The sequence below is a fragment of the Lutra lutra genome, chromosome 18 (assembly GCF_902655055.1).
Source record: "Lutra lutra chromosome 18, mLutLut1.2, whole genome shotgun sequence".
Classification (NCBI taxonomy): Eukaryota; Metazoa; Chordata; class Mammalia; order Carnivora; family Mustelidae; genus Lutra; species Lutra lutra.
Window position 1 is genome coordinate 15,744,126 of NC_062295.1, and position 15,305 is coordinate 15,759,430.

The following is a 15,305-nucleotide window of genomic DNA, read 5'->3' on the forward strand; positions in this document are numbered from 1 at the left end:
GTGACTCTTCTGCGGCTAAAATCCTGTTAGTAAAAAATTACCCCTCCCAGGGAAGCCCTCTTGAAGTTACACAGTGAGCAGAAAACCCATTTTACCATGCAGGCGTTTCACCAATTTGCGATGTTTCGCTAGTTTTACAACAATTTCATTGTACATTACTGTCCTCTGTCTTCAAAGTTAGTCTCACACAATGACCGCACTACTGGGGACTCAATTGGCAAAATCTACGGAGACGTTCCAGCTCCCTGGGTCAAAGGGATTGCCGTCACTCCTAAATCTCAAGTCCACCCCTTTGTGGAAATCAGTGTTTCCCCCTGGGAGATAGTCACTGGACACCGTGCATTCGACCACTGCCTCTCTGGACCCGCAGTTGGGAAAAGGGGATGTATTTCAATAAAGCAAAGATCGAGTTGCCTCTATTCAACCTAACCACACTGCAGTAGAGCAGACTTTCTCACAGTGCACTCCCAGGGGACACTTACCCTGACCGTCACACCTTGCAACCTGGAGATTCTGTTGGGAAAGGTCTCCACAAAGATTCTCTCCAACCTCCCCTGAGAGGCCCCTCTCCAATACTGCTGACCAAACCTTGAGCTGCCAAACCCCAGGGAATGGATGCTTGGGTCCTCGGGACACCTTTAAAGAAGTCACCAAAGCCTGACTCGACCTGTACATCGTCTGGTCACAAGAAGGTTAATACTGCACCAACTGAAATACAAAACTCTAATACAAAGACAGCTTTCCCCACACGTCCGGACCAGGCCTGCATTCCTCTCCTCACTATTGCTCCTTCTCCATCTTCTGTACAAAGAACATGCCGTTTTCTGCATCTCCCAGTCTCTTGCAAAAGGAGGAAACTTCTTTGGATTATGACCTTTCCAGAAAACCCTCATTTTGATCTTGTGAGCATTGCGAGACATTTAGAAGGTTCAGAATTCAAAAGCTGTTCCTTTACCTCTACTATTAACTGAATCCTGATTCTAAGCCAAATGCATGGTTTCTGAGTTTACGACGTAACAGACCGCTTTTGATAACACATAGAGTTCTAAACAGTTCTTTTGAAAAAACAATACTGTTTGGGAAAGTCCCAGAAGTATTCCTATTCTGGCAACAAGTTCTCTAACGAACGCTTCACGTTTTTCAGTGTATCCTATGTCCCCAAACATGCTCCCTGATTTCATTCAGTGCACTCTCCCAGTATTTCACTATTTTGCTCATAGCCACTTGTGGAGGAAACTTCCAGGAGGCATACAGGACTCTGAGGTGGCCTTCATAGGGAGAAAATCTTCCTCCTTCAGTTCAAACAAGTGCCAATAAATATTTTCAGTGGCTCCTTTAATACGTAGGGTCCTGGTTTAGAACCAACATATGGTTTGGAATTGTCACCTTGCTTTGGTTCTGCACTTGTTGTCTCTCAAATCCTGTGTAGAAACACTGTCCCCAGTGAGGTGATGCTGACTCACTGATCTCCATCTTGAGCAGATACAGACTTCACATGGGGAGGTGGTGAGAGTTTCTGCCTTCTAACCCTCCCTGCTCCTCAGTGGTCACTTGAGTAATTTACAACTTTGAGGCACATACCCTCCAACATGAGACAGGCCAGCCAGAAAAGGTTTTGCTGGCACTGAAACACAAAACCACTAAATACAAAGAACTTGGCTGTCGATTTGAAATTCCTCCAAGGAAACTTTCCTAAAGTTTTAATTTATATTACAATGAACTCACACACTGTTCTATTCATTTCAGTTGTATAATCGTGATTCAGTATTTCCATGCAACACCTGGTTCTCATCCCAATGACTCAATCCCCATCACCTGTTGAACCCATCCCCCCACCATCACCTCCTCTATGATTACAACAGGTTGTTCTCTAGTTAAGAGTCTGTTTCTTAGTTTGCCTCTTTTTCCTTCTCTTTGCTCGTATGTTTCATATCATAATTTCCACAAATGAGTGAAATCGTATACAGCCTGTCTTTCTCTGACTGACTTATTTCTGTTGTCAAGGCAAATATTGATCAGAAGGGGAAAGTCAGGGGCACCTGGTGGCTGAGTGGGTTAAAGCCTCTGCCTTCGGCTCAGGTCATGATCTCAAGGTCCTGGGATCGAGCCCCGAATCGGGCTCTCTGCTCAGTGGAAAGCCTGCTTCCTCCTCTCTCTCTCTCTGTCTGCTGGCCTCTGCCTACATGTGATATCTGTCTGCCAAATAAATAAATAAAATCTTTAAAAAAATATAAAGAAGGGGCAAAGTCATAAGGGGATTGTCACAGCAGAGGGAAGAGGTTTTGGTAGGGGGTGTTCTGACACACTACCACTCCAAATAAACTGGGAAACCTACAGGAGGACATGGACTTGACCTTGCACATGGGTACTTCACTATTCCAGCTAGCAGAACTCTATTCTCATCTCTCTGTCCAGCCCCCCACCTCCTCCAACAGGACTCACCCATGAAAAGCCATAAAGATTTGAACTGCCCGATGCCTCCAATGCACTTCCGGTTCTTAACAGCCTTTCAAATTGCCCCCTGTCTTGGACAACAGTGAACCTCTCCGAAGTTCCCCGATGTGCCAAAGGATCAGTCGCAGCTTCTTTGGCCTACATGCAGTTTTCCTTCCTTCTCAACAAACCCAACATTTGCTGATACTTCTAACCTTGAAAGTTCCAAACTGGATGGCAGTTTGTTCTTACCTGGGGCTCTGATTCCAGCAGTAATCCGCAAGTGGGCCCCAAGCGCATTCTTCTAAGACACCCTGAGAGTCAGCAGTTTTGTGTTTTCAGCTCCCAACTACATGCTGCTCCTCTTCCTCTTAATTTGAGTCGGGATTTCTCCCCAGAAACAGGCCTGCTTCTGTAACAAACCAACCACGGCATCTCAGGTATGGCATCGCGTGACCCCTCCATCCACAGATCAGGCCCTAAGTAAAATAGGTCTTATTGAAATACCCTCGAGGAAAATGAGGACCAAACCGTGGGAACAACACCAAAAATGCAACAACGAGGCGGCTCACCTACCAGCATGTCTCGGGAAGCCGCCCAGAGCCCCCTCCTCAGCTCTCAGCCAACAAGGCCGCTTCTGCATTGCACCACAGGGGCACCAACTGCTGCAAACACAGCCCTGGCCCTCTGAGGGGTACTGGGTCCTCAGCTGGTAGCAGAAACCCTTTGGGCCCCGAAGAACCCAGCGTCAGAGGACGCCATGGCCTGCACTGAACCCCCTGAGGCTACTGCTCAGGTGCAGACAAACAGCCCCGCCCCCCCCGTCGGCTGGAGGTGCTCGGTCGCCCTCTGCTGGACACTCTGGGAATCTCTGCAATGCTCTAAGCAGGGGTGGGGGGTCGGCTCAGCGGGAGGCACTGAGGCAGCTCTGGTCCCAGGGAGCCTGTTCTCTACACTGAGACAGACCTTTGCCATAGCGCCTCAGACACAAAGAAACTGATTCCTTCTCCTTTCTGTGTGAGTGATGAATGAAGCCAAATTTGACAATGTTATTACGTAATGTGTAGTGCTTGCACCCCTCCCTTCATAAATACACACTACAGGGGCGCCTGGGTGGCTCAGTGGTTTAAAGCCTCTGCCTTCGGCTCAGGTCATGATCCCAGGGTCGCGGTATCAAGTCCCACATCGGGCTCTCTGCTCAGTGGGGAGCCTGATTCCTCCTCTCCCTCCCTCTCTCTCTCTCTCCCTGCCTGCCTCTCTGCTACTTGTGATCTCTGTCAAATAAATAAAATCTTTAAAAAAAATACAGACTACAGATGTACAAATGTAAAGTAACAGTTAACTGTGTTTACCCACCCAAATATTCCTACTACATAAATCACTGACACCCATTACACTATTTTAATTTTTCTTTCCTTCTTCTTCCTTTTAGGAAGAATTGCCAGTCAGGTCAGGATATATGAAAGTCCACTGATACAAGACATCATCTAGCACTATGATCTTGATTGTGAGACTTTATTTTCAACCTTGCCAATAAAGTGTTGGGGACACATAGGTGACAGGGTCAAAATGCAAAGCTAAACAGAGCTATACATGTGTTATGAATTTACTGAATGTCTCTTTAGATCATATTTTCAATGAAAGGGGATTTAGACATGGTAGATGGATGAAGTCATTTCCATCAGTCTGGTAAGGAACCAATTTTATCTTCGAGTACTCATTGCCATCTCTTCACTAGCAGAAGGAGGCTTGGTGAAGTAGACGTTTCTGCTTGGATGTAAGAGAAGGCTGCAGCGGTGGAAACCGTCCACCTAACATCCTGTGTCAGGATGCTCATTGGACATGCGGATAATATCTAAATGTATAATTACCGTACATACATTCCATATACTTATTTTGTATATACTTCTATATGAGATGTACTTGTATCTGATTATGTATCTATTTCTACATTCAGATGGTTTAACCATCTAAATCTTCTGCATCCTTACTGATTTGGGGTCTACTTTTTATCAGCTGCTGAGGGAGGGCTGTGAAAATGTGCCTCATGGAGGATTTTATTTTTCTTGGAGTACTTTTTTAAAGATTGCATTTATTTATTTAGGAGAGAAAGCATGAGTGGAGGGAAGGGGAGAGGGTGAGGGAGAAGCCGACTCCCGCTGTGCAGGGAGCTGGATGTGCGGCTCCATCAGAGGTCCCTGGGATCATGACCTGAGCTGAAGGCAGATGCTTACCTGACTGAGCCACCCAGGTGCTCCTCTACTTGCAGTCTTGTCAAACATTCCTTTATAGGTTTGACATCCAAGTAACTAAGACCCACAGTTTTACTTTCCTGGGTAAACTACAGCTTTTATCATTTTGTACCAACGTTCTTTGTATCTAGTAATGCTTTTTGCCTGATATTACTATAGTCAGAGCAGCATTTCCTTCATTGGTGTTTGCATGGTTCATTGTTTTTCCGCTGTTTTATTTTCCAAATATCTACAACGTTAACTGTTAGAGGATTATCCTATCAAAAGTTTACAGTGGTTGGTCGGTCGGTTGGTTGATCAAGTTGTGGATTTTTATCTGACCTTCCTGCCCATTCGCGTTCATTGGGACCCTTTTTCTCTTCAACTTTACATTCACCATCTCATGATCTGCTCTTTATTTGTCCGGAATTCTCTATTTTTGCTTCTTTTGAAAATCGGTTACTATCTGATATCATGCCCTTCACTTTGATCCTGCCCCATGAGCCACATGGCAACAGCCTAGTTTCACTATAAGGAAGTGGTGTTAAGTTCACCGTGGTCCCCACGGTCCATGTCTTGTGCTCCAACATCATTTCACCCAAAGACCTTAGCATCTACTGAAAACTGGTAGCTGAATTTTTACATATGCTTTTGAAAGATGATTTCTTCCTTCCACTTTCTACTTCTGTCTTTGTTTCTGAGCAATCTTTTGTAAGGATCTTTCCCTTCTCTCCAATCCTGATTCTAAAGGGTCTCTTAAGTAGTACTCTAGATTTACGGATTATTATTCAGTGTTGGGAAAGCACTCCTGCCATGATTCATTTTGGTGCAGGTTGTCTTGATTTGGTCAATGGTGACCCTTTCAAGCTGGTTCCTGCATCCTTTTCACATGAAGATATCCTCATTCTCAGTCCGCACATGTTCAGGCACGGAAACCAGAGGCTGAGAAAAGATTCACGTCTGCTTGGGTACAAAAGTCTCTCAGTCTACACCAGAGTCCAGGAAGTTTGGGGAACAACCTGAAGGGTCTGATCAAGGTTCTGGTTGATAAGTAACCTCATCAGAGGTGGACTAAGTAGGCCCTGACCTGAGGTCAATATGGCTACTTCCCCCAAAACAGGCACTCTGAAACTACTCTTTCCTGGGAGGGCCTGCTTTTTTTTTTTTTTTTTTTAAATAATATCTCTCCTCCATGCAGAATATTTTGAGTTCTAGTAGGATTGAATACCCCTATTCTCCCTTCACCAGTAACAATCAAGTGGCAAGTAGCTCTACAAAAGCTTAGAGAGTCTTGAGTGGAAGGGAAGGCTCCTTCTTGGTTGGTATCTTAGCTCCCGCCCTCCCTAGCTGCGTGCCTGTCTCTGAGCCTCAACGTAATCACCTCCAAAATGGGGAGGACAATGAGATTTATGTACTGTATGGCACTGTCCCTTGAGAACAGAATGATTAATAAAGGTCTTTGGAGCATACCTGACATAAACATTCAATAAACATGACATTACTTACATTTCCTTCCCTCGCATTTTTTAGTTCCTGGCTTCACATCTGGACCATCTTTCAGGGCATGGCCTAACCAGACTGTGTCTCCTGACCTCCACCCTCCCCCAAATATGCTGGTGCTCTTTCCAGTGCCCAGCAAAGGCCTACAGTTCAACATATTTGTTGAATTCAATTCCTTCTTTGCTATAGACTAATATCCAGGCAATCCAGGACTCCAGACCCTTGGAGGGCCAGGATATAAGGGAAGGTAGAGCAAGATCTTCATTTCTACTCACACCCCCTCCTACTAACCAGAGGGGATCAGGAGAGATGGTGGATGCAAGGAACCTCCCACACCTGAAGGGTGGGAGTCTGGAGCCAAGATGGATCTTGGAAACCTTGGGGAGCAGAAAAGGAGGAAGGGACACAGAAAGTGGGAACAAGGGAAGTAGGGTTGAATGAGAGTGAGTCGAGGACTGGGTACAAAGGTAAGGACTGGGCATGAGTTGAGGGTGAGCACATAGCCAAGAAGTACCATTATGGGCAAAATGGGAGTCAAAGAAGAACGTTCAAGGGATAGGATGTTTGAACTCAGTAACAGTACCACTGATAACGGTACTACAATAAATGTATCCTTCCAACCGGAGCGTTCCACTTTGTGTGACAAGTTGAATAATCTCACTATTATCTAGGTCACTCTACTGCCTTGCATTCGTGGACTTTCAGTCCTCCTACACAAGGGAAAAATGTAAGTTGATTCTCATGACTGAGCTTTGAGATCTCCCAAGAGGGACAACTCCCACCATTCTCGGCTGCACCAGGAGTTATGGGGGGTGGGTGCCTCAGAAAGTGACTCTAAGACAAGGATGTGAGTATAAGTAGTTTCTCTGGAAGGGTCTTTGGTGGGAAGGAATGATGGGAGATAAGACTTGAAGGAGGAGTGCAGCCGACACACAAGAGAGGGTGTTCGTTTAGAGGTCACTGCTTGGGCTACTCTGTCTCCATCCACTGGGAACGTTTTAAATACATGCAGAACAGCCCTGAGTCATCCCAACCAAGTGCAAAAAGACCTGCATGGGATGAGTGTTGCTCTTATGGACATTGGTTACCTGGCTGATGAGCTCACTGCCATGGCCAAAGAAGCCAAGGAAGCCAATGGACACCCTCAGGCAAAGAGCTGCAGGCAACTGCGAGAGGCAGCCACTGTGTGCACAAGACAGGCCTTGCCAGTAAAGACACCGGAGGGCACCGACCCTCTCCTCTCATGGGTGTATTCCCTATCATAACCCATGGGATCTGAAATACTGAGAAATTAGTGTAGTGCTGCCCATCATACACCAAATGACTGCCAGGAGGCCTTACTTTCCCGATCACTTACAGTCCCAACACTGATACTTCTTAAATAACAAGTAACTTCTGTCCCATGACTACTCCAACCCCACTCTTTCACTCCAGAAGTTTCAATTCAAGCAACTCTTCTTCCAAGCACTCTTCAAATCTTGCCAGGGACAAAGACATGCACCTTTAACAAGGGATGGAGGACTATCGACAGCGTATACCTTGTGCCAAGAGCAGTGAACACTTTTGTCCTCCAGGAAAAAATTCCCATTCCTTGGAGTCTCAGAAGGCATAGGATCTGAGGCTTAAGAGTGCTCACTATCCTTGAAATCAATATTAATAAGCACACCTTTACAAGCTGAACAGCAATTGACAGTATATTGTGGTAGTGACAAAATAAAAAATCTAATCATGTTCCCATCCTATAGACATTAACAATTAACTGTGTATTTTGAAATCAACCATGTATACATTCATACATATACATTATTCATATATATATATATGTTTAAAGATTTTATTTATTTACTTGACAGAGAGAGAGATCACAAGTAGGCAGAGAGACAGGCAGAGATAGAGGGAAGCGGGCTCCCTGCTGCGCAGAGAGCCCGATGTGGGGCTTGATCCCAGGACCCTGAGATCATGACCTGAGCCAAAGGCAGAGGCGTTAACCCACTGAGCCACCCAGGCACCCCTGTATTTTTTTTTTTTTGAGAAAGAGAGAGAGAAAGAAGACTGAGTGGGTGGGGTGGGCTAGTGGGAGATGGAGAATCTTTTTTTTAAAGATTTTCTTTATTTATTTGACAGATCACAAGTAGACTGAGAGGCAGGCAGAGAGAAGGGAGAAGCAGGCTCCCTGCCAAACAGAGAACATGATGTGGGGCTCGATCCCAGGATCGATCGATCCCTCGATCCCTCGATGCCCTAAGATCAAGACCTGACCTGAGGGCAGAGGATTAGCCCTCTGAGCCACCCAGGCACGGGAGAGGGAGAATCTTAAGCAGACTCCATGCTCAGTGTGGAGCCTGATTTGGGCTTAGTCTCATGACCCTGAGATCATGACTTGAGGCAAAATCAAGACTGTGATGCTTAACCAACTGAGCCACCCAGGCGGTCCCCCACCAACTCTCTTTTATCCCCTCCAGTAACCTCTAAATAGCCTTTGTTGGTATTAATTGTTCTAGCATAATGACCATGATTTTCTCCCCATGAATAATTAGCCCCGAGAATGGCAGGCACCAACTTCCCAGAGCGCCATGGGATGACACACCCATTCTAGATTAGAAAACTACATTATGATAGAATACAGAATGTTATCTATGTTTTACCTTAACATAAAACATCTGTAATAGCTCCTTCTGTGATTTCTATATTGTTGTGTATTACTCAATTTCTGTAACATGAATGCTATTATTTAAATAAAACAATAGAAGAGAATAGGTGTCCATTACTACTAAGTAATGGTAGCACTAATTATGCAACATTATGGGTTAAAAAAATTAAAAAAACAATGATTATTAATAAACTTTTCACTTTGAAATAGGTTTAGATTTGGGGCGCCTGGGTGGCTCAGTGGGTTGAGCCGCTGCCTTCGGCTCAGGTCATGATCTCAGGGTTCTGGGATCGAGTCCCTGCATCGGGCTCTCTGCTCAGCGGGGAGCCTGCTTCCCTCTCTCTCTCTCTCTCTGCCTGCCTCTCCGTCTACTTGTGATCTCTCTCTGTCAAATAAGTAAAATAAAATCTTTTAAAAAAATAGGTTTAGATTTACCAACAAAACCAAATAGGAAAGACAGGACTGAACATTTCCATACACCTAACACAGTTTGCCAACCATTTTCCTTTTCTTCTAATTCCATTATGGTTCACATACAGTGTTAGATTCTGGAATACAACAGAGTGATTCAACACTTCCATGCATTCTCCAGGGCTCATCAGGACGAGCAGCTCCTTCATCCCCATCACCTATTTCACCCATGCTGCCAACCATCACTTTGTTGTCTGTCGTGAAAAGTCTGGATATAAGACCTCAGACTGAGGCAGGAACCCATCAAAATCCTAGAGGAGAACACAGGCAGCAACCCCTTTGACCTCAGCCACAGAAACTCCTTACTAGACACACCTCCAAAGGCAAGGGAAACAAAAGCGAAAATGAACTTTTGGGACTTCGTCAAGATCAAAAGCTTCTGCACAGCAAAGGAAAACCCTCAACAAAACAAAGGGGGCAACCCACAAAATGAGAGAACTTATGTGCAAATGACACTACAAAGGGCTGATATCCAAGATCTATAAAGAACTTCTCAAACTCAACACCCAAACAACAAATAATCAAGGCAAAGAATGGGGAGAAGATGTGACCAGACACTTCTGCAAAGAAGACATACAAATCACCAACAGACACATGGAAAAATGCTCATCATCATTAGCCATCAGGGAGATACAAATCAAAACCACATTGAGATACCACGTTCCACCAGGTAGAACGGCAAAAACTGACAGGGCCAAGAAACAACAAGTGTTGGAGAAGGTGGGAGAAAGGAGAACCCTCTCACACGGTTGGTGGGAATGGAAGTTGGTGCAGCCAATTTGGGAAACAGTGTAGAGGTCCCTCAAAAAATGAACAATAGAGGATATGATATTTCACGGCAGGGCTGAACCTCTTCAAAAAATTACATGTGGCCAAGTGATTCATGTTGGCTGGCTCACTTGTTCTCAGGATGCCTCGTTTTTCTCTTCTTCCCCTTCATCCTCTTCAGCAGTAATAGGACAAATATTTCAAATTTAAAAAGACATTCCAAGACTGGGAGAATGTAGATGAGTTCAAGGCTGAAGGAAAAAGATGTGACCACGAGGTGGCAGTAACATGCAACCCCCTTTCCTTGGGGACTGACAGGTTTGCAAGAGGGGTGGCCCATCACCGTATTAATCCTTCCAATACTGGAGACATTGAACTGGGTACACATGAGCCTAAGTAATGCTGTTCTGCAGCCTGGCTGGGGGTGCGGGGTCTCTGCATCAGGGATCAGAAGGCCAACAGTTGTTCAGGGTCTTTGGGAGCTGAAGGGTTAATCTGGATTGCTTGATTGACTCACTGACTTTATTTATGATAAAGAAATGTTGGTCACAGTTTCATGAGAAATGGAATTCAGGCAGGCAGTCAATACCTAAACGTCTGCTCTCCAATACCTAAACAACATCTCTTAAAAGACTGGAAACAAAATCTGACTTAGGCACCAGCAACAGGTGTTTAGCTCACGGGTTGCAGCTGCCAATACACAGGGGCCGTCTCTGGCTCACTGATATCACAGAACAGAATCAGAATCTGTCACAATGAAGATATAATATTTCATCACGAAGGTTTCTTTTCAAAACAAACTTCAAAAGTTATTCGAACTCAAAATTGATTCCATTGTGCTTTGTAGCAAATGAAAAAATATTTGAAAATGAAAGAATATTTGGGGAGCGATTTAGATGTTAAGTTTTGTGCTATAAACAATGTACATCTTAGGAAATCATAATAAAATGTTGAAATTATAGACTATTATCATGTCTATATGCCTAATCATATAGTGATAATAAGATCTAGTCTTATTTGTATAACAAAATTCAAAAGGAATTTGTAATGCAACTACAACATTACGTTAGACTTGAAACACTATTGAGACTATTCAAAGAAAAATGCTACCCCTTGGTTATCGATGGGAAAACCAGACAAAGACCATCAGTGAGAAAAAGCTTCAATGATAAGAGATGTCATATTAAGGGGCGCCTGGGTGGCTCAGTGGGTTGAGCCGCTGCCTTCGGCTCAGGTCATGATCCCAGGTCCTGGGTTCGAGCCCCACATCGGGCTTTCTGCTCAGCAGGGAGCCTGCTTCCTCCTCTCTCTCTGCCTACCTCTCTGCTTACTTGTGATTTCTCTCTGTCAAATAAATAAATAAAATCTTAAAAAAAAAAAAAGAGATGTCATATTAAGAATGTCATAAGGGTGCGCCTGGGTGGCTCAGGGGGTTAAGCACCTGCCTTCTGCTCTGGTCATTTCTCAGGGTCCTGGAGTCTAGCCATGCAGCAGGCTCCCTGCTCAGCAGAGTCTGCTTCTCCCTCTGCTTAACCTGCTCCATGCATGCTCTCTCTTTCTCTATCTCTCAGATTAATAAATAAAATCCTAGAAACAAAGAATTGGGTCATAAAACCAGATGATACATTTGTTGATTTTCTTAGCATGGAGAAGAAAAAATGATATGTTAATGTATGAAATTAATAAATGGTTAAAAAAAGGATACCGTTGTAAGATTGCTTATATCCATACACTGCATGTTAACTAAGTAGAACTTAAATAAAAATTTTAAAAGAAAAAATAATTGCCCATATCCAGACGTAAGAAAATGGAGCAACTGCAGCATGTTTGGAAAAGAATGGAAGACATTTTTTTTCCCCCCACAATGATTATGTCCCCTTGCACCTTGCTCAGCAAATAACCTTAACTTAATAGGGACATCATCTCCATTTAGGAGATGCAAACATGCATCTTTCATATTCCATATTCCAATATGCACACCTTCAATTTTTCATACTTAGGATATATGATTTTTCCAAATTCAATGAACTTGGGAGACATTCTCAGGCCTTAGTCCTAAACAGAAAATCTCAAATAAAGAAATACACTAGGGATGCCTGGGTGGCTCAGTTGGTTGGACGACTGCCTTCAGCTCAGGTCATGATCCTGGGAGTCCCAGGATCGAATCCCACATCGGGCTCCCAGCTCCATGGGGAGTCTGCTTCTCTCTCTGACCTTCTCCTCGCTCATGCTCTCTCTCACTGTCTCACTCTCAAATAAATAAATAAAATATTAAAAAAAAGAAATACACTATACTTAAATGAAATTATACGGATGCATATAGATTACACTTCTTTCGTAATATGCCAAGGTGACCTGATAGCTTCAAATGGGTGGGAAACCTTAATAGAGATATAAACAACTCCTGAAGGGACACAAAGTTGCATGCTCACCAGAAGGTCTGTTTTCTTTTCAAGTGACAGGAAGGAACCTTGAAAGTACGTGTGAGGCATGGAAAACTCAGGAAGAGCTATGACTATGATATCTGAATTAGAAATAAGCAACAAAGGAAAAGAAAAAAGTGGGAAGGGCATGAATCAGTTAGCTAAGCATCTATTTTAATATCTTCAACAAATAGCAGCAGCTTTCTCTTCAAACGCTGATTCACAAATTTTGCTCAGTACAATCTTCTGCATATTGAGAAGTGGTCTTGACACTCTGAACAGAAGAAGTCTCAGTGGAATCCTGCGAAAGAGCTCTTACTGAACTGTAACCAATTTAAAACTGCTGAAGATTGTTACCGGCTCATGAGAAAAATTGAAAACATGGCCAATCTCAGTTGAAAAGAAGGAGATAAGCAGGGGCACCTGGGTGGATCAGGTCTTGATCTCAGGATCCTGGGATCGAGTCCCACGTTGGGGTCCCCACTCAGTGTTGAGTCACCTTCTCCCTCTGCCTCTGCCTCCCCCTCTTCGCCTCTGTACTTGCATAAAATCGTTAAAAAAGAAAACAGAGAAAAGGAGATGAGGTAAAAGGCACATTTTGAAGGTATTATTGATGAGTTTCCTTCCAATGAAGACCGGAGAAGATAAATAAAACAGTTCCTGTTTTCCTTGTAAATTTAACTCTAAAAGAAGGAAAGTTTATGGTATCAGGTACCTGTCAAGTTTTCACTTGTTTTCCAACTACTGTAACATTGTTGGAAACAATAAACATTGAAAACTAATAAAAGCACGGTTCAGTGCAGGACAGTCTGTGCTTTTACCTAGGGGCACTGGGTCTAGCAGAACTCAGAGAGCGGGATCCCAGCTCCTCCTTCTAGAAGGTCCTGAAGGTGAGCAATTCCTGCATTCCTGGCCCAACCCAATGGAGCTCCAGTTCGTCTGAAGCTGAGTCACGATTTCTCCCCAGAAGCAAGTCGGCATCAATAACAAACCAACCAGAGCATTTCTGATGCGATGTCCCCTGACCTCTCACCAGAGACCTCTGAGTAAAATAGGGCTTGTTCAAATGCCCTCAGGGAAAATGAGGACCAAACCCTGGGAAGAGCCCCAATATGTAATCGCCTATACTTTCTCACCTACCAGCAAGTCCTGGGGAAGTTTCCAGAGCGCCCTCCTCAGCACTCAGCCAACAGGCGGCTTCTCTGACACACCTCAGGAGGCAACAAGTTGCTGCAAAGGCCCCACGGTCTTCCCAGGGCGTCAGGGGAACCGGCTGGAAATACAGCTCTGGCTCTCCATCCTGGGGCAGTGGGACTGGAGCTGGATCCCTGGGAGGCTACAGAAGCCCTTCCTGCTGAGGCCCCTTGGGTCAGAAAAGCGGATGGCGCGCCCTCTGCTGGCCATGGCTGCGCACGCAGAGAAACCATGCCCCTTCCTGTTGGAAGTGCACAGGCTCCCTCTGCTGGACACCCTGGGAATCCCGGCAATGCTCGGGGTCATGGCATCTCAGCTGCAGGGACAGAGGGCGCTGTCTCTCTCCCTGACAGATCCTGAGGCTCCGCCCCACAACTCCATGCAAAGAGGTGAGCCCATCTTCCCAAGTGAAACAGCCGCTGCACAGCTCAACCCCCGAGAGGTCTGAGCTGTGGGCTCAGGGAAATCTGATGCCCGGGATTCCCACCTTCTCTGGTCCAAGTGCTCAGAGCCCCTACCTAGACTCCTCCACCCCAGTCCATTCTCCACCTCCACACACCTAGGCCAGCAACCTCTTTTCATCCTTGAAATTCTCTGTCTCTGCTTCTCTCTACCCTGTCCCCCTTACGTCCTCTCCCTTGCTAGCACTTGCCCAATCTCCCCACCACTCACTCAGTGTCTCACCCTGACAGTCTCTTTATCACTCCGCAGACCCTCAGGCCTCCCGCTCTGTGCAGCTCTGTCCAGGGACACCACAGGGAACCACCTCTCCTGTCTCCCCCCTCTCCTGCCCTCATTCGGCCCAGGCCGTCACAGGCTGTGACAATGCCATTTACAAAGGCTGCTCAGGCTGACCCTGACTGCCATAGTACAGTTACCAGCCGCTCCTGGGTATCATGTGGACAGACTGACCTTGATACCTTGGTGGCCCAGCCATGACCCCAGAGCTGCTGGAGGATGGCAGCGTCCATGACCTGGGAAAAAGGAGGGCTTTGCAGGATCCAGCACCTCTGCTGCAGGAGGGATTGGCAAAAAGGGCCTAAAAGGGGACAGAAGCATACCCCCAACTCCTCCTGCTGCTGAGGACGGGATGGGTCTCCTGTCAGGGACCTCTGCCCTGCCCATCCCTCAACAGGGAAACTGGGGAGGATTGTGGGGCATCATGGGTCTCACCACAAACCCTGCCACCATCAGCTCCATTCAAGGCCCCCCTGTGGTTGGGGGGCAGCTGGTAAGGTGAAACCACTGCACAAAACCCGGATTAATGCAGGGCCTCTTCACCAGGCTCTCAGGGCCTCTCCGGACACTTCCTTCTCTGCTCACTGTCACAGCAGACCACTGCCTGGGGACAGCCACCTCTCTGGCTGATCACTATCCCCCCAAACTAGCAGGGTCTATGTGCTCAAGAGGATCTGTCACCAGAGTTAATACAAACACCAGCAGATCTAAATTCAATCTGGGCCCCCTCCCCAGAAGGGTTCCTGGGGTCTCCTGCAGTAGAGGTACCACGAAGGGTAATCTTGCTCTATGCTCCGTCCCCCCACTGCTGCCAGGGTGTTATCTGTGTCTGAAGGCTTCACCCTGTGCCCTCGAAGGACAGGGACTGTAGGTCCCCCTGAAGGGAGATGCTGACAC